The sequence below is a fragment of the Lagenorhynchus albirostris genome, chromosome 3 (genome assembly GCF_949774975.1).
Source record: "Lagenorhynchus albirostris chromosome 3, mLagAlb1.1, whole genome shotgun sequence".
Classification (NCBI taxonomy): domain Eukaryota; kingdom Metazoa; phylum Chordata; class Mammalia; order Artiodactyla; family Delphinidae; genus Lagenorhynchus; species Lagenorhynchus albirostris.
Window position 1 is genome coordinate 13479765 of NC_083097.1, and position 20996 is coordinate 13500760.

At 40.2% G+C, this 20996-nt stretch overlaps 1 protein-coding gene across 2 annotated transcripts in view; it reads left to right on the plus strand.

Annotated features, from left to right (window-relative positions):
- FBXL7 (F-box and leucine rich repeat protein 7) overlaps positions 1–20996 on the plus strand; it is a 415530-nt gene that overhangs the window by 384895 nt on the left and 9639 nt on the right. The window lies entirely within an intron of this gene.

Consider the following 20996-nt stretch of genomic DNA (forward strand, 5'->3'; position numbering starts at 1 on the left):
AAACGTATGTTCCCATATGTCTTCCCTCTTGCGTCTCCCTCCCTCCCACCCTCCCTATCCCACCCCTCCAGGCGGTCACAAAGCACCGAGCCGATATCCCTGTGCCATGCGGCTGCTTCCCACTATCTACCTTACGTTTGTTAGTGTGTATATGTCCATGACTCTCTCTCGCCCTGTCACAGCTCACCCTTCCCCCTCCCCATATCCTCAAGTCCGTTCTCCAGTAGGTCTGTGTCTTTATTCCTGTCTTACCCCTAGGTTCTTCATGACATTTTTTTTGCTTCTTAAATTCCATATATATGTGTTAGCATACAGTATTTATTTTTCTCTTTCTGACTTACTTCACTCTGTATGACAGACTCTAGGTCCATCCACCTCACTACAAATGACTCAGTTTCGTTTCTTTTTATGGCTGAGTAATATTCCATTGTATATATGCGCCACATTTTCTTTATCCATTCATCTGATGATGGGCTGGCTTTGCATTCTTAATGACTTTTAGGCAGGTGTGATGGCCATGTCTCGCTCTATATTGTACAGGTTTATTTTTTCAGGTTAATAGCGTTCATTTTAGAATGCATGTGTGAAGGGAATTTAACTGCATTCTTCAACAGTTAACTTGCTTTGTGCAGACTGTCAAAGGGAATGTGATTATAGGATGACCAGAAACCTGCACTTCATTAGGACCCAAAAGCCTTCTACTCCCAGTAACCCTGCTTCTCTTTTCCTGTCCAGTCTTCCAAATGGGGAACGTCCATGCAGCTGTCTCTCATCTTGTCGCTCCTGGCCTTCTCTTTGTGACCGTAGAGTACGCAGTGACAGTTTTATATTGGTTGTCTTGCTTTCACATGGCTGTGCTTTTTTTCCCCTTACAGCATATGTTTAATATTTAAGATGAGACAGAATGTTTAAAGTTGTGGCGTTATCAGTTTGTTTTCCTTAGAAGGCACAGATGCCCCAGTATGCGAAGTCCTGGAACTCTTAACATCCTCATAGCACAAAGTGCCCAACTTTGCATCTCTGTTTACACAATTATGATTATCTAAATGGTCGAATGTTTTGAGCCAGCACATTTTCGCTCTTTGCAGCCGTTATGTTGATTGAAGACAACTGAACAATATACAAGGAAGAATTCAATGCTTTGATTAAAAGAAAAAAGTGTCCAGATGACTTGAGGAAGCTGGTCAGTTCCCCGTATGAGATGTACTTTGGCTTAAGTAGTAATGCTGGTATTCACAGTTTGCCCATGATTGAGTGGAGGGCTTACTCTTTAGGAGAGAACTTGCTAGCTTTCTTTGTGGGGTCCCACATAGGTCTCCAGTTGGCTTGTACAGCTCAAGAGTCAGCGGCTCAGTACAATTCTTTCACCAAGTCCCTAGACTGAGAGAAGTCACGGAGCTGTCCTCAGAAATCCAACACCATGTTGTCACTGTCAGTCCTTCCAGGCCAGTTCAGTTCCTGCCTCTCTGATCTCTGGTGAGCACGGTGTAGGCTCTCAACAGAAGTGCGATGATATTGATGGTGACATTTTCAAGTGGTAGGTCTAGGCAAGCAGATCAGAGCAAGCCCTGAAGGACTGACTGGTAACTTGCCCGCCAAATGTCTAGGTCAAGGGCATTTCCACAAAAGGGCTGGGAGAGGAAGACAGCAGTCACCATGCTGATGACCTCTGTGCTACTTGCAGAAAATTCAGCAGATTGAAGGCCAGGCAAGCCAAATGAGTACACTGAGGAGAAAAGTCCATTTAAAAGGATATATTAAACTCCATGCGCAACATTTCAGAAATAAAAGAGTGGAAAATGGGACCCACCTAGGAAAGGAAAAGTTTCTTAAAAGATCGGACTCTCAGTTCTTTAGTTGAAGGATTCTGACAAATGGTGCCTATCTAGAGGTCAATTCCCATCCCTTACCATGCCCTTTCCAGTATTGTGCCCACTGGGTGCAGACTATTAAATACAGGAGTTGGGAGGAGGGGGTTTAGATGTAAACATCACGAAATCTGATGAAGGCTCTCCTCACCCTTTGGTATTGTCACACTTCTCTCCAGAAAGATCAACACCTTCTTAGTTGCCATAGCTTTATCTTTTTATGGCCTCTGGTCTCTGCATGCACATGAAAACAAACTCTTTTTGACCAGCAACAATTTTTCCTTTCTTTGTGCAAAAATAGGGAGGAAGTAGGAAAACCCAGAATTTATTCAGACATTTGACTTTTTTTTTTAAACATGGTTTTAGTTCTCAATTTTGAAAGATAGAACCATGAAGAGATATTTTTGTGGAATCTCCTTTAAAGGAGATTATACAACTTTGCAACGTAGCAACTGCCTTAATGTTTTGTTTTGTTTTTTTCTATTTCTCATGCAACTCAAAATTTTCAAAACAGATTAGAGGTCAGAGTGCCACTAATTCATTTCAAAAAAGTCCAGCACATGGGGCAATAGAATATATATCAATACTTGTATTGTCGTCCACGCTTTCACAATCTAGGGATCGAAACCTTGGATACTGACTTTCTCTTTATGTAACTTTTGGAAACTACATTTTTATAGCCCCTGGAAAGAGAGGAAAGAATTGGAGAAATAATGGTTATTTTAGGGACCTAAGCTTAAGGTTGACATTGTGAAATACAGCACCCTTAGAACATCCCATGGTAGTTGCTACATTTCATGGTACAATATATTATTATCTCTGAATCTTCATAGGTACAGCTTTCTATTGTGTTTATAATTTTTATCACTAAAGTCATAGGACTACTTCAAGCATTATTTAAAGTAAAAAATTATTTACTCTAATTTAAAGATGTATTCTTGTATTTTGATAGACTTCTAAGTTTTGAGCCAGATTTGTTCATACTAGGTTATCTGTTTAGTCGAATGTAAATTGCAACGGACCCTTTCTGACATTTTGTGTACTTATTTACAACGAAAACATACAAAACTCATAACCCTGATGTGAGTACACAATGCTCTTTGTTCCCTATTTTGAGTAGGTAACAATGCCAAACTCTAAAGAGGGGTAAATTATAAACGCTTTGTGGCTTTTGTGGCAAAAACAGAGGTTCTTTGCAATGATTAAGTATTCGATAAATTATGGTTGTGATGGGTTACTCCTAATTTTATTGTGATCGTTACAGAATTCAAATCATAAGAAGAAAAACTATTTCCAGGGATAAAGGACAGCTCTGTTCAAAGCTCAAAATGAGTTCCAGGTCTGTAAGATACAAAAAAAGAAAGAATTATGTTAATAACAAACCACACACTTGATATCTTGCACATTAATCTTGGTCCTAAATGTTTCCCTAAGAAAATGAAATCTCTGTTTCATAACTGTTTGACTGTATTTATGTAGGTTATTTTTTTTATAATGAAGAAAAGTGTGTCCTTTACATTACATGACTGGCCAAAGATGATTATTAAAAGTACAAATACCTGACCATTTCTTTGTGGCTTGTGCCATTCTGTGATGTAATTAAGTATCATAATAGTCAATCACTGAATATTTAACTGTACTGTTTCATAAGGTTCTTGACATGGCTAGAAGAACCAAATGGACCATTTTGCAAAATGCAAGAATCATCTTTTTATTTTCTTGATCCATGGAGCCAATCTTTTAGCTTTCAACCGTGAATTTTTTTGTTATTCAGAATAACCTGAAATTAACTCTTAAACAATAAAACATTGAAATTTCTTAAAATCTAAAATTAAGCTGCCATTTTCAACTTATTTTCTGGTTTTGAACTGTTTTAAGAGATTTGATCTTCTCCTTAACCAAAAAGTACTAACTTAATGCTTAGAGGCCAACCTGCACACCATCTGACCCAGAATGAGGAATTTTTTTAAGGGTGTTCACTTTGAATGAGCCGAAACAATTCCTACCTCAAGGCTTCTATCTGCTCAACCTCTGAAGCATAAATCTGAAGATGTTTTTATCATCTTTGGAAGTAATCTTTGCTCCTATTAATTTAATAGAGAGAGATTTTAAAACCAAGTGAATAAGTGTAACAGCAACAAATCTTGAGGAAAACCCAAGCCACCAGCCTGGCAAATGTCAAAGTGTTACCATTTGCTGGTAAAAAATAAAGTATTTTAAGTTCAGATCTAAAGTAATGAAAGTAAGCAGAGTGGTCCACCCACGAGAACCATCTGGATATCTTGGGTTAGGGGAGGCAAAGGGAAAAATGCAGGGGCAGGAGAGAGGGGGTAAATCCTGAGTTACCTCCCAGTCTACTCATGGGCCACCACCTACACCCTGACCCATGTTCCAAGGTCAAACCATGGCCTCCTGGGGAAACTAGAAGTTTCCTACTAAATATGAAACATCCTAGAATACGAAATATCCATATATTATACATGTTGAACCAGAATATACCATTTTGTTTGCTATGACTAAATCTTGAATTTTGGTTAAAAGAGAAATAAAGGAACACGTTGTCCAAAAAAGCTATTGTAAATAGAGATCATCTCCGACGTATCAAATGTATACATCCTCCCCTCCTGGTTCCCAGCCCTGACCCCAAGCATTTTTGTTTTAATGATCTCAGGATTAAGCGGGAGCTTTCAGCGCTGATTATGCTGAACCGCATGTTATAATTAGGAACTTACGTTTAGATTTATTTTTTCAATCGTCACCCAAATGCTGCTAAGAGATATACTCAATAAGTATACACTTCTAGATATCTTTCTAAAGAGAAAAATGACCCAGAAATTATGGACTGGTTGGAATATGGGTGAATTGGAAAGTTGATAAAAGGTCCTAATTCTACAGAAAAATATGCAGTTGGTGTGGAAGGATTTCCCAGAAGTATTTCAGTTTGCTTGAATTCTATGCTGCAGCCGAATTTCCTTAAGGTTGTTATTAATTTCCCTTTAAAATGAGGACTTCCTAAAACAAGCATGAATTAATAATGTAGTCCAGAATTGGGCCCATGTGAGCCAGCCATGTACAGTACTGCCCCCAAAATCCAGGGGCCCATTGAAAAGCCAGTCTTTGTGCTACTGAGTATTGGGTCTATTCCTTGAAATAACCCTACCTTGTAGGGAGGCCCTGGAGGCTCTCAAGCAGAGATTTATATATATATATATATATATATATATATATATATATATATATATATATATATATATATATCTTTATTGGAGTATAATTGCTTTACAATGTTGTGTTAGTCTCTGCTGCATAATAAAGTGAATCAGCTATACATATACATGTATCCCCATATCCCCTCCCTCTTGAGCCTCCCCTCCCACCCTCCCTATCCCACCCCTCTAGGTGGACACAAAGCACCAAGCTGATCTCCCTGTGCTATGCGGCTGCTTCCCACTAGCCATCCATTTTACATTTGCTAGTGTATATATGTCCATGCTACTCTCTCACTTCGTCCCAGCTTCCCCTTACTCCACTGTGTCCTCAAGTCCGTTCTCTACGTCTGCATCTTTATTCCTACCCTGCCACTAGGTTCATCAATACCGTTTTTTTAGATTCCATATATGTGCGTAAGCATCCGGTATTTGTTTTTCTCTTTCTGACTTACTTCACTCTGTACGACAGACTCTAGGTCCATCCACCTCATTACAAATAACTCAATTTCGTTCCTTTTATGACTGAGTAATATTCCATTGTATATATGTGCCACATCTTATTTATCCATTCATCTGTCGATGGACATTTAGGTTGCTTCCAAATAAGTCCTGACTATTGTAAATAGTGCTGCAATGAACATTGTGGTACATGTATCTTTTTGAATTACGGTTTTCTCAGGGTATATGCCCAGTAGTGAGATTGCTGGGTCATATGGTAGTTCTATTTTTGTTTTTTTAAGGAACCTCCATACTGTTCTCCATGGTGGCTGTATCAATTTACATTCCCACCAACAGTGCAGGAGGGTTCCCTTTTCTCCATACCGTCTCCAACATTTATTGTTTGTAGATTTTTTAATGATGGCCATTCTGACCGGTGTGAGGTGATACCTCATTGTTGTTTTGATTTGCATTTCTCTAATGATTAGTGATGTTGAGCATCTTTTCATGTGTTTGTTGGCAATCTGGATGTCTACTTTGGAGAAGTGTCTACTTAGGTCTTCCACCCTTTTTTCTTAAATTAATTAATTTATTATTTATTTATGGCTGTGTTGGGTCTTCCTTGCTGCGCACAGGCTTCCTCTAGCTGCAGCGAGCGGGGGCTACTCTTCGTGACGGTCCACGGGCTTCTCATTGCAGTGGTTTCTCTTTATTGCCGGCACGGGCTCTAGGCGCATGGGCTTCAGTAGTTGTGGCTTGTGGGCTCTAGAGCACAGGCTCAGTAGTCATGGCACATGGGCTTAGTTGCTCAGCAGCATGTGGGGTCTTCCCGGACCAGGGCTCCAACCCGTGTCCCCTGCATTGTCAGGCGGGTTCTTAACCACTGCACCATCAGGGAAGTCCCATTCTGCCCATTTTTGGATTGGGTTGTTTGCTTTTTTGATACTGAGCTGCATGAGCTGCTTGCAAATTTTGGAGATTAGTCCTTTGTCAGTTGCTTTGTTTGCAAATATTTTCTCCCATTCTGAGTGTTGTCTTTTCGTCTTGTTTATGGCTTCCTTTGCTGTGCAGAAGCTTTTAAGTTTCATTAGGTCCCATTTGTTCATTTTTTTTTTTATTTCCATTCCTCTAGGAGGTGGGTCAAAAAGGATCTTGCTGTGATTTATGTCATAGTGTTCTGCCTATGTTTTCCTCTAAGAGTTTTATAGTGTCTGGCCTTACATTTAGGTCTTGAATCCATTTTGAGTTTATTTTTGTGTATGGTGTAAGGAAGTGTTCTAATTTCATTCTTTTTCATGTAGCTGTCCAATTTTCCCAGCACCACTTATTGAAGAGGCTATCTTTTCTCCATTATATATTCTTGCCTCATTTGTCAAAGATAAGGTGACCATATGTGTGAGGGTTTATCTCTGGGCTTTCTATCCTGTTCCATTGATCTTATTTCTGTTTTTGTGCCAATACCATATTGTTTTGATTACTGTAGCTTTATAGTATAGTCTGAAGTCAGGGAGCCTAATTCCTTCAGCTCTGTTTTTCTTTCTCAAGATTGCTTTGGCTATTTGGGGTCTTTTGTGTTTCCATACAAATTGTAAAAAATTTTGTTCTAGTTCTGTGAAAAATGCCATTGGTAATTTGATAGGGATTGCATTGAATCTGTAGATTGCTTTGGGGAGTATAGTCGTTTTCACAATGTTGATTCTTCCAATCCAAGAACATGGTATATCTTTCCATCTGTTTGTATTGTCTTTGATTTCTTTCATCAGTGTCTTATAGTTTTCTGCATATAGGTCTTTTGCCTCCTTAGGTAGGTTTATTCCTAGGTATTTTATTCTTTTTGTTGCAGTGGTGAATGGGAGTGTTTCCTTAATTTCTCTTTCTGATTTTTTGTTGCTAGTGTATAGGAGTGCAAGAGATTTCTGTGCATTAATTTTGTATCCTGCAGCTTTACCAAATTCACTGATTTGCTCTAGTAGTTTTCTGGTGGCATCTTTAGGATTTTCTCTGTATAGTATCATGTCATCTTCAAACAGTGACAGCTTTACTTCTTCTTTTCCAATTTGAATTCCTTTTATTGCCTTTTCTTCTCTGACTGCCATGGCTAAAACTCCCAAAACTATAATAATAATAGTGAATAATAGTGGTGAGAGTGGGTACCCTTGTCTTGTTCCTGATCTTAGAAGAAATGCTTCCAGTTTTTCACCATTGAGAATGATGTTGGCTGTGAGTTTGTCACATATGGCTTTTATTTTCTTGAGGTAGGTTCCCTCTATGCCCACTTTTTCAAGCAGAGATTATGAACTTGGGCTACAGCAGGAACTCGCCATGCAAGTGTATCCTAGGTCACCTTAAGGTATCCATCCACCCACCAGGCTGCAAAGAGACCCTCAGTAGGTAAATAAAACAATATTTAAATGTGTGAAGTTCCTTTATTGGTCCCTTCTCTATTTGATAATATGGAGAGAATAAAATATTTCTCTATATCATTGGGTCATTGGTTTTCCCAAGCACTAAAAAAATGATAATAGGAACATTGTATTTGAGTCAATATTTATATAGTACTTAGAACAGGGTCTTATATGTAATAAATGCTTTATACATTTTCTATATTAAAAGCAATTGTAAAGAATTTAAACAATGGTGGATCATATTTTCAAATGGTTAAGGAAATTCAGGAACTTGCTTTGCTTTGGAAACAATTCTAATTAATTATTGATATTTTACATGTTCATAAGTTTACTGGTGATTTCTGTTTTTTCTCACTTGAGAGCTGAATGTGTGAGCTAGACTATTTCTCCCTGTAGGGCCTATTTTCTGCTATGAACTGAAAATTTATGTTTCTCTTTACCAAAATCTAAATTCAATACTATACCATCTATTGCACTTTGAAAGATGCAAACGCTGGAATTTCGTAACTATTCATGGAGAAATAAGGCAAAAGCGTTATCTGACAATTGAAGGTAGAAAGCAATTAAGGCAGCCATATAAAGTACAACTTGAAGTGGAAAATTATGGATTGCAAGCCTTTTCATGGAAATCTATGTGTTTTCTTGTCTAGACAAAACTGGCTCATTTCCCAAGCTTTGCAAAAGCTATCCATGAGCTCTCTGGGAAAAAACAAATAAATATTACGGTCTCTCCCACACTGTCAAGGAAAAGCCAATTCCGATTATTACAATTGATGGGTGAATCAATTTGGGGGAAAAACAAAATACACACACATACAAAACTTCCTGTTCCATTTTAGGTAACTAAAGTTAAACAGAATACATTTTAAAATTGTGGGCCAATGTAGAAATGTTATTCTTTTTTTCATTTATTGTGAGTTTTCATGTTTCATTGTTATTAGACGTGAGCAGTGATGTGACTCATGTACAACAGCAGGTACCGTGAACAAAGCACTAAGAATTTGGCTCTCAGATACTTCAGGTGATGTGAGCTGCAACAGATTGTTTTTGTGTGTGCATGTGTCTTTTTAAATATTTTCCGAGTAGACGAATTTTTTAAAAATTTTATTTATTTATTTTTGGCTGCGTTGGGTCTTCATTGCTGCGTGTGGGCTTTCTTTAGTTGCGGCGAGCGCGGGCTACTCTTCGTTGCGGTGCGCGGGCTTCTCATTGCGGTGGCTTCTCTTGTTGCTTCTCTTGTTGCAGAGCACGGACTCTAGGCAGGCTTCAGTAGTTGTGGCTCGCGGGCTCTAGAGCACAGGCTCAGTAGTTGTGGCTTGCAGGCTTAGTTGCTCTGCAGCATGTGCGATCTTCCCGGATCAGGGCTCAAACCCGTGTCACCTGCATTGCCAGGTGGATTCTTAACCAATGTGCCACCAGGGAAGTCCAACGAATATTTTTAAACTAAGTGTGTATGCTACCTCAGCCTAAATTAAGTGGAGGGCCAAAGATGAGATGTTGATGAAGGACAGAGATGTTCCAGCTCGTTCAGTCTGAACCATCTGGTTGCTCCAAGTACCAGGCAGTCCCCGACTTATGACTTTCCAGCGTTATGATGGTGTAAAAGTGATATGCAAATGTTGAACTTTGATTTTTCCCAGCCTGGCATGATGCGGTGCCATGCTCTCTCATGATGCTGGCTAGTGGCAATGAGCCAGCTGTCAGTCAACCACATGATCACGAGGGTAAACACTACCCAGACCACTATTCTCTTTTTCACTGTCAGTACAGTATTCAATACATTACATGAGATATTCAACACTTTATTATAAAATAGGCTTTGTGTGGGCTTCCCTGGTGGCACAGTGGTTGAGAGTCCGCCTGCCGATGCAGGGGACACGGGTTCGTGCCCCAGTCCGGGAAGATCCCACATGCCACGGAGCGACTGGACCTGTGAGCCATGGCCGCTGAGCCTGCGCGTCCGGAGCCTGTGCTCCGCAACGGGAGAGGCCACAACAGTGAGAGGCCCGCGTACCGAAAAGAAAAAAAAAAAAAAAAGGCTTTGTGTTAGATGATGTTGCCCAACTGTGTTCTCATGTAAGTGTTCTGAGCATGTTTAAGGTAGGCTTGGCTAGTTATGATGTGCGGTAGGGTAGGTGTATTAAATGCACTTTCAACTTAAGATATTTTCAACTTATGATGGGTTTATGCAGACGTAATTCCTTCATAATGGGAAGAAGATCTGGACTTCCTATAAATATTTCCAACTCCAAACAAAAGAAAACTGAAAGGGGTTTGTTGTAGGGCCAAGCAAAGAACATTTCCTTTTGCTCTTTAGGTAGACAGTTTCTTGGTGACCGAATCCAGTTGTGACTCCCGATTGACTTAGAGATGCAGGAGAACAGCTCCTGGACTCAAGGTGCTTGCGGTCCGGTGGGTGGAGAGACACTGTGTGAAAAGGGCCATGGTACAGCTACAATTCTGTGCAACAGTAAAAGTAGTTAAATAATTCAGCCTGGGTGGATCTGGAAAGGCTTGACAGAGAAGCTGACATCCTACTGGGAACTGGAGCAATGACTGGGAATCAACCAGTTAGTCTGGGGGAAAAGAACTTCTAGGCCAGGAGAGCAACATGAGCACGTGCTCTGAGATGTGAACTTGGGGGAAGCGTCTCCTACACACTGTAAAAAAGATTAGACTTTGTTACCTAGGTAGTGCCTAATGCAATGTCCGGCACATAACAATCATTCAGTTAAAAAGTATGGGAAGAAGTGTACTGGTTTTCAGGGCTACCGTTACAAAGTACACGAACCAGGTAACTTAACAGAATTTCTTGTTTCACAGTTCTGGAGGCTAGAAGTCCAAAATCAAGGTACTGGCAGGGACACGGAGAAGGATCCTTTCTTGCCTCTTTCAGCTCCTGGTGGCCCCAGATGTTCCTTGGTTTATGGCAGCATAACTCCAGTTTCTGCCTCGATCTTTATACTGCCATCTTACCTCTGTGTCTGTTTCTGTGTTTTCTCTCCCTGTGTCTCTGCTTTCTTTTCTTGTAAGGACACCAGTTATATCAGATTAGGAATCACCTTAATTGAGTATGACTGCATCTTAACTTGATTACGTCTTCAAAGACTCTTTTTCCATGTAAGGCCACATTCACAGGTAGCAGGGGTTAGGACTTCAGCATAATTTTGTAGGGGACCCAGTTCAAACCCCAACGAAAGGTATGAGCCATTCAAGGTTTTGTTGCAGGGGACTTGGACCATATTTTAGAAAATTGACTCTAAATGCAGTGCCAAGGCTATATTAGAGTGCTGGAGAATTGGAAGGAAGGCCAGAGTAGGGCTATCAGTCAAGGAGTTGTTGAGAGAAGACAGAGATGATGAAAACTTGAACTGAGGAGATAGCAGTGGAGACAGAGAAAGGGAGGGGAATCCTAGTTCCATAAACTAATCAAAGTGAGGGACTTGACAACTTGTTAGATATAGGTAGGATTCAAGGTGATTCCCAGGTTTCCAGCTTAGGAGGCAGACTTGACCAGCAGTAATACCTTAACACCAATACAGAAAGTAACAGGAAAAGGTGGTTTCCCAAAGGATACTGATGCATTCAGTCTTGTACATATTGTATTGGAGATACACTTGTGGGAAAGCGTTAGTATAGATAGCATTGTCCAGTAGAACTCTCTACAGTGACGGAATTGTACTGTATCGGTGCTATCTGGTACAACAGCCGCTGGCTACATGTGGCTAGTGAGTCCTGAAATGTGCACACAAGGAGCTGAATTTTTAGGTTAATTTTAATAAATTGAATTTCTAGTAGCCTTAGATGGCTAGTGGCTACCATAGTAGGCAGCACTGTTCTAGCAGGTATTTGGCTATATGTATTTAATGTTTGGGCGAGATAGGCAGAAAGAGCATGGTCTAGACTGGAACTTGAGTTTCAGGAGTCATTCACTTAGAGGCACTTGCTGAAGCCTTGTGAGCGCATGAGCCCATGGTGAGGAGGGGGGCAGATGCTAACAGAAGAATTAACGATGAATCTCTGTGGAAACACTGGTGTATAAGTGGTGCACCACGGAAGAGGGTGAGAAAACAGCTCCTGAGAAGGAGAAAGGAAAAGCAGAAGAGAGAAAGGTGCTGCAAAACCAGGAGAGAAATTTCAAGGAGAGAGCAGTCCACCGTGACATAAAAAAAAAAAAATTATAATAAACTATGAGAAAAGACTTTCACCATTACAGTATTCTTTTGCCAGTAAATGCAGTGGTCATATTTTGTTCACCGAAAGTACATTGTGCTCTAACCATGGATTTTTATCTATATTCTATTTATCTTTATTCTCCCCCTATCACCCCCCATTGACGTGAAAGACATTTCAAAGGTTTGTGGCAGCAACAATAAGAAATTTATGAAGGTGGGACTATACATGAAATCTAGTGGGGCAGGAGAAGATGGCCAGGAGACTGCTCACTGGAAATCCAGAAGAGTATGCCCCTAAAAACTGAGCCCCATAGCAGGAGAGCCCAGAAATTCTTTCCCATGAGGTCCTCAGTAGAGATTTATAATTTTTGTCAAACACTTCTACAGATAGCAATATCTTAACCTTTCATGGACTCCACCTAACTACTCTGTAAAGTGGGTGGAATTATTTCCAGTTTACGAAAGAGGAGGTTGGTGGCCCCTGGAGTTTCAGCATCTTGTCTCACATGATGCAAGTTGCACATAGTAATGCAGAGGCAGGAATCCAAGTTCATCCGTCTTCAATGCTCTTTTCACCTTAACAGTGTTTCCTAAACTTGAGACATTTACAAATGCCGTCATGATCTTTGCCATATCTCTTCACACCTGTACTATTAAATACTATCACTTAATATTTTTAAAAGTAAACTTAAGTTATTTAAAAGCCAGATATTCATAACCTTACTTGAAAGACCAGTATCGTTTGTCATAATTAAATGATTTTTAAATAAGAGTAAATTATAAAGAATCATTTTTACAAAACATTAAAATGTTATTAAATGCTAGCTAAATAACTGCTGCCTGTCAAAGACTTTGAATCTGAACCTTTCTTTTTATTACAAAGGAAGATGAACAAATGGTTAAAGTGGTTCTAAAAACATGCTCTACCCAAAGGAGAATATCTCCTCACCTTTTGAAAAGGGTTGCGTCTAATAGCAGTGGTACTCAGGGATAAAACATCCTGCTTTCCATTAAAGAATAAATAGCGTAAGGTCATCTCCCTTTGCCATTTTACAGACTTTTTAAAAAGTACTAGGAAGTTATCATTTCAACACAAAGTAAAGCCATAAGGAGGCTGTGAATTATAATCCAGGACTCTTACATAGTTTCTGAGGCCACTTGATACTTCCTCGGGAATAAATTGTCTAAAAGATCCTTTCTAGATACTCTGCGTTGCAGACAAAATGATCCTGCACTATAGATTCCCAAGGTGCCATTCTGTACATTTCATTGATTATATAATATTATGGCTTTTAGGGCAACGTGGGTTAAACGCTTCCTTAGCAGTGTGACTGTTCTCTTTTAGAGGAGCTAAAGGACAAAACAGACTCCACACTCAAATCAGTTTAGAGTCAAAAACTGGATAAATTGAGGAATTGGTGTTAAGCATAAAAATAGAGCCAGGCGTTGGACTAGACTATATCCCCTGATATGAGAGGACCCTCACGCCCTCGTCAAGATTTCAGGGACCAATCACCATACCTCTACCTTTATAGGACTGATCCAGGTGACTGACAAAGCAGGGTTTTTATTCTTGGGCAGAAGTCTTAGCCATAATCTGATCCTGGGGGGTGCCACCTTCTGAAGGACATTCCCAACAAGAACCCTTGAGTCCTAAAGGTAACCCCTCCCAGGTAAAATGCAGGATTAACCTTGTCTGTATAAATTTCCACTTTATAGCAACCAATACCTCAAATAAGTTCTAGGGTGTGTCTTTGATGTGAACCACATTAAAAGAAAATATTTTGAAATAAAACAAGAAGAGAAAGATCTCTTAGATTGTATTTTTTTTTTACTAGCTAGGTTTTATGGATCTATTTTTTTAAGCTTGAGTTTAAGCTAAGAAAAGAAACTTTGCTTTTTATGGCAAGAGTTCTTGAGTAGAAAGGCAGCTTACAATGGAAAGCATCTTGCACAAAAGTTTTGGTAAGCAGAGGGGGAAAATGCAGAGTTGCTTTGTAAATTTTGACATTGAAAGGCCAATGCAATGTAAATATGACTTCCTAGAGTGTAAACAGCAGTGGTTTGAAAATAAAAACTTGTACAAAACGGGCAGCTATCTAGTTAGAAGAAAATGTATCTAATAAGCAGGTATGCGTGAGATGCCTTGCATATTTTTGATACTGTACTATAATTACTGAAGAGGTAAAATTTCCAGGACTTTTGAAACCATGAGAATAAAAGGTCATAGGGTTTTCCCTCCAGAAAAAGACAGCTATACTTTTTGGTATTCTTTACATATTTAATTTAACAGCGTAAAGCACATCCTTCGCACATAATTCACATACTTGGAAGTGTTTTGAAGTTATTCATGGAGCCATGAGTTCTTAAACTTTAAAGTATCCACTGTCTCTTATTTTAGAAAACAGATGAAAATATCAGTATAAAAAAGTATAATTCTATTCATTTCATTTACGATCTCCATTGTATGAAATAAAAATTAGCCTCATGTTGAGGAAATCCAAAAGTTTACCAAAAATATTCTTTAATTCAAATGTTTTCCACTACTAGGAGATTTTATATTCACTGTCCTTACCTTGGACTCCTGAAAACTGACTATGTTTTCAGACTTAGACGTACTTTTCTACCCTTTTCCATCCTGGATTTTGTGTGATTCAGGCACATTCTCAACAGAGAGTCTTTTTTTCTCTCTCCCTAAAGGCTACAAGCAATTGGAAAGGGCAGAGTCTTTGCTGTGGATGTACTTGAATGGGGCTGCAGTGCAGAAAGGAGGTGGGTCGGGAACATTTGCTTTATAATCTACTCAAGTGCAAAAACTCCTGCTTTCCAGACCACACTGGGCACTCAGGCAACAGTAAGCATGTGTGTTAAATGATCCAGCGAATAAATGAATCGTCACTTTCTTTTCTGCCTATAAATCTGTAATCCAAGAATCTGCAGCAGCGCAACCTACTGAATTTTCATACCCAGTGTCTGTCCCTGTGTATGTATTCCTTGCAGTTTATTCTGTATCTTTTCCTGCAGACATCAGTGGTGTGTGTTTTTATGTTCTTTTTCGGTTTGGGGGATATATCCAGCTTCCCGATATCATTAAGAGACACAGGCCACAAAATACATGTACTATTGCAAAAAACGGTTTGTTCACTTCTCCTTGAATTCTCCCATTCTGCTTTCATGACATTCACATGTGTTCATCTCTATCTTTCTTAGAGTCTTACACATTCATAACTGACAACCTCTTTCCCAATTCCATTTTTTTTTTTTTTTTTTTTTCGGTACGCGGGCCTCTCACTGTTGTGGCCTCTCCCGTTGCGGAGCACAGGCTCCGGACGCGCAGGCTCAGCGGCCATGGCTCACGGGCCCAGCCGCTCCGCGGCATGTGGGATCCTCCCAGACCGGGGCACGAACCCGCGTCCCCTGCATCGGCAGGCGGACTCTCAACCACTGCGCCACCAGGGAAGCCCTCCAATTCCATTTTTATATGTGAAATTAACCAAACATGTCCTTTTTTGCAGATTTTATCATTTTTCCTTTTATAGCTTTGTCTCTTTGTCCATCCGTCCATTCACTGATCCATCCTACAACGACGTAATTCATTGAGTGTACCTTTAACTGATTCCGTTACCAATTCATGTATTTATTTTTGAAAAAGGTTTGCTCATAGATTGTCTGCAGAGTAGACAGCAGTCTTGGTAAATTTCGAAAGCCACCTACCTTGTACATTCTGGAAATTTTTCATATGTGATGAAGATGTATTTGTCTCCTAAGAGTCTGGGCATTCCTTGTCCTGATATTTCAGGGGACATTTGATCTTCAAAGGAGTGATCCAAGCGGCTTTTGCATACCCCCCTTCCAATGATTCTTGCCAAGAACGCTGTGGGTGGTATCTGCGCCTCATGGCCATGTGGATACCATAGAAGCAGCAGGGAAGAAGGGCTTTTAAACCAGCTACTCTGTGCCATTTCGTGATCCCCATTTCCAGTTATCAAAAGGACTTCTCAGAATTTAAGGACACTTAATGCAAGCATCAGTAGATTTGATTCTTGATAGAAGCTTTTGGAGATGTATATTTCACTTGGTACTTTCTGCCAGTGCTATTTTCCCTGCTCAAAATAATGCCTGGGGGCTTCCCTGGTGGCGCAGTGGTTGAGAGTCCGCCTGCCGATACAGGGGACATGGGTTCGTGCCCCGGTCCGGGAGGATCCCACATGCCGCGGAGCGGCTGGGCCCGTGAGCCGTGGCCGCTGAGCCTGCGCGTCCGGAGCCTGTGCTCCGCAGCGGGAGAGGCCGCGGCAGTGAGAGGCCCGCATGCCGCAAAAAAAAAAAAAAAAAAAAGTAGTGATAATATCCTCTCAGTTATTGTTATACTGTGTTATCTCCCAATGGGTATTACCCTACTGCTAAGATAAACAGGTTGAGTTTGCCCTTAAGACATCAGATAGGTAGAAATTCACTTGGAATAGGTATTCAGATATGAAAATATGTTCATTCCTACAAAATATTCTAAAGTCATATTCTAAGTTCATATAAAGTCACTTTCTTTCTGCTTCTGTTTGTCTTGCAATGTCACAAGGCCAGGAGGAGGGTTCCAGGTTTCTTCTAACTCTATCGTCTTAATATTTGTCTTTGATCCTTTCCTCTCTGTGTGTGTGTCCAGGTATCAGGGCATCAGCATCCTTGTTTCTAAGCTCTATCAGAAAAATTAGCAGCTGTTGCCAATGTCCATTTAGCTGCCAGTCCTCTGAAAAGGACATAGGAGAGAAAACAATGTACAAAGAGAGCACTAGGTCCTTCTGCAGTGCCATGGGCACATGGAATACATGACTTGGTAGCGGAAATGGTCCTTGTTTTGAATTTGAAGCCATACTACTTTTTCCTGGCACATAGACATTGATACTCTAGGACTCTTGATAGTTCTATATGGAAAAAGTACTTCCTGTTTATATAAGTCATCGCTTGTGGCAATAAACGGCTCCAAGTATCAAAGGGTAAAAGAAACTGTGTGGCAAGCTATAAATATTTTTTCCATAATAGCGCTTATTTCCAAATTAAAAATATGTGCTTACGTGTATATGTGTGCATGTATTCTGCGAAAAAAATATATTTACGTATTTCTATTTCCCCAAATATATATGTTTCTGGATATAAAATATCAAGAAAAGATACTTTGTGACAACATCTAGATATAAATATCTCCAGGTGTTATTTGTGTTAGTCTGTTCAGGCTACTATTGTAGAAAGGCACTGGGTGACTTATAAACAACAAAAATGTATTTCTCACAGTTCTGGAGGCTGCACGTCCAAGAGGCTGCTGGCAGACTCAGTGTTTGGTGAGGGCCCACTTCCTCGTAGATATCTGCCTTCTCACTGTCACCTCACACGGCAGAAGTAAGAGCTAGCTAGCTCTGTGAGGTCTCTTTTATAAAGGCACTAATCCCATTCATGAGGGTTCTCCTCTCATGACTTAATCACCTCCCAAAGACCCCACCCCTAGGACCATCAACTTGGGGGTTAAGATTCACTCAGCATGATTTTGAGAGGGCTAGAAACGTTCAGACCATAGCATTACTTATCATTCTTCATTATTTTTATAATTATCGGGTGCTATTTATTCAATTATGACAAACTGTATCCTTGCAAAAATTCTCAGAGGGTTTTTGACCTACTGTAGAATAAATAGGAAAAACTCAGAGAAACCTGGGTGTATGCTCTGGAAAAAGACACATCCAGGTGTCCTGGCCGAAATCCCCCAGACTCCCCTACTCTACTTCCACCTTGGGGAGCAGTGCAGAGCCATCATGAATTACTGATGAGAATCCTGTTGCCAAGCACTAGAGAGGAGAGCCATTACCGTGCTCCTGAGTCTCCCAGGGCAGAATTTTCCCGACGGAGGTACCAGACTGCCATCTTTTTCTGAGTGTGAATTCCCTTAATACCAGGGCATGATTATTGGCAAAGAAAAGAAAGAAAAAACTAAAAGCGTTACTAAATGCACAGCAGTGCTAGGCAATCTGGATGCATTCCTATAATCCAGTGCTGGGAGTATGAAAGAGAGACGAAAAGTGAACCCGTTATAGATGCAGGTTTTAGGAATCCACTCCACCTCCACCGTAAGTATAGTTCATTCCTCGGGGGCCTAAATCAAGCCGTGCAGGTCTCCACAGAACAATTAAGTGTCTTCTCTTTCAAGACGAACAGAATGTAGGCAGGCAGGAGAGAGATTTCAGAGCCCTCACAGCTGCTAAAATGTCAGAGCTGAAAGCCTAAGATTGCCCCTCCTTCCTGGTCCAAAAGAAGTTGTTCAACTGCCTAAGAAAAATGGTAACTTCAGAGGCAATTCTTGGAGTTCATGTCATGATGGTTAGTACCGTGGTAGCTTGGATAGCAGTTCTGAAATCCCTAATTGGTTTACACTTAAGCTTTTCCTTAAAGATTTACTGTTTATTGTAGCTGATTACAAAAGAGAGAAGTACATATTTCTTTTCTTATGAATGACTTAAAATGCAGTATGTATACCACCTGGGATAGAAAAGTACATGCCAAGCTAGGTATTAATCCTTTTTAAACATATAAATATTTCCTTTCCATTCAAGACATTTATGTGCACCTACTATGTACCATAAACCTACGTCAGGGGCTGCCAGGACACAATAAGAAAAGGATTTAATCCTGTCTCAAAGGAGTTTTTAGTGTAATAGAAGACATATCTGTCGTCTGTTGCCGCAGCAATACTGTGGTACAAATCATCCCAAAACTCAGTATTCTAGCTCCCACGTCTGTGGTTCATCTGGGCATCCATTGACTCCAGCCAGGCTTGGTTGAGCTTGGCCCTGAGCTGCAGGTTGGGGCCAGTTCTGTCTGCTCATCTGATGAGATGATGGGCCTCTCGTCATCCTAAGATCAGTAGACCAGTCAAGCATGTTCTTCCCATGGTGATGACAGAAGCAGGTGGGCAAGCCCAACCACACAACCGGCTGTGGACAAATCACATCCCCTAATATTCACTAGCCAAAGCAAGTCACATGGCCAAAGCCAACATCACTGGACCGAAGAAATATACTCTGCCTAGGAAGACTGCAAAGATACGCGACAAAGGCTATGGGGATATAGGGAGAAATGCAAAAGTGAGAAAAATAATACAATGAGCCACATTAGGGAAAGATAAATTCACACATGCCTGTATAACAAAGGATGGGAATTTCCAAAGGGAAGGGATTAATTATACCTCAAAGACACTAAGGAAGTATTCTTAGTGGAGGTGACATTTGCACTCAGTCACAAAAGGTGTTTGCATTTCAAAAGGCAGACAAGGTGTATGTATAGGTGTGTCGGGGAGGGGGAGAGGGGTGGACAGATAATAATTTAAGGATGCTCCAGGAGCAATAATGGTGGACATGTGTAGGACAGTCTCAGTGTTAGGTTACAGAGAAGTAAATTCAAAAGAAATCATAGAAATAGAAAAAGTATATCAATAAGAAAACTACAAGTAGACAGCAGAGATGTCCTGTGTCAGAAGTTCTTGTGTTATATGTTATTGCCAGAAGTTCTTTGAAAAGACAAGTGTTTGAAAATTTTGAAGGTACGAAATGTGAAAAAGCACACAAGGATAGAATTTTTGTTTAAGTCTTTAGAGCTATAATTAGAGCTGGAAATGACTTAGAAATTATCTAGATCAACTCACTTATTTCACAGATAAAGAAATGTGTATTTTGGAGGTAAATTCATTCTCTCTATCTCTCTCTCTCTCTCTCTCTCTCTATATATATATATATATATATGTATATATACATATATATGTATATTCACACATCTGTATGAAATATATAAACATATTTACAAAGAGAATAAATGTCTTCCTAAATAAATCTATCCATCTAAATATGTAAAATATATATTATATAAATATATTTATATAGCACGAGAATAAATTCTTCCATATATATGTATATATGTCTCTCAAGGTTGGGAGAGGGGCAGCTATGAAATGAGCAGACTTCTTAAAGCAGTATTCTAAAGAACTCTCAATCCCTCATAAACAAAAACCACTTGCATCTTCATCAAGTGATCTTTCTGGTTCTGAGGAACAGAATATGAGTCACATTATTCAAATGCAAAGGGGGGAATGATTAATAAGAAGGAAAAATAAGTATTGCCACAGATATTCAAGGCCTGGAAATACCATCTGAAGTGCTAGATCTAATGGAGGAAGGAAGCAGGGGCTCCCCAGAACTCAGACCGCAGAGTTTGGGGTATGGTTATCAAAAGATGGGGGACTGAACCCCAGGGGGCAGGTGAGGGCAGAGACAGCAAATGTTCTCTATACCCACTGGCCAGTCTTCCCCTCTTGGGAAACACATTCCCCTCATTCGTAAATGAAGTGTAACCATCTGCCTAACTAAAGCATAATTAGAAAAGTAAATCAGTTTGTGTTCATAACGTATGAGCTTCCTTCCCAGTATAGAAATAATGAAACTTTGAAGTTGTGCCCTTTAGATAATCGCCATTAACGTGGATCAAAGGTCAGCAAACTACAGCCCTTGTGCCCTTTAGATAATCGCCATTAACGTAGATCAAAGGTCAGCAGACTCTAGCCCTTGGACCAAATCAGCTGACCTGTTCTTACAGGACAAATTTTATGGAAAAATAGCGGCGACTGCTTGTTTACGAATTGTTTATGGCGGCTTTTGCACTAAAACGGCAGGGCTGGATAATTGCAACAGAGACAGAACCCATGTGGCCTGCAGTGCCTCAGCTATTTCTTATCTGGCCTTTCACAGATAGTTTGCCCACCCCTGATGTAGATATTGGAGGATTAGCCCTTTTCTGGAATGGGTGAAACGTGCATGTGCTTCCACTTCCGGTGATGGATTCAGCAGGGGTCGGCCCAGGAAGGATGTCAGT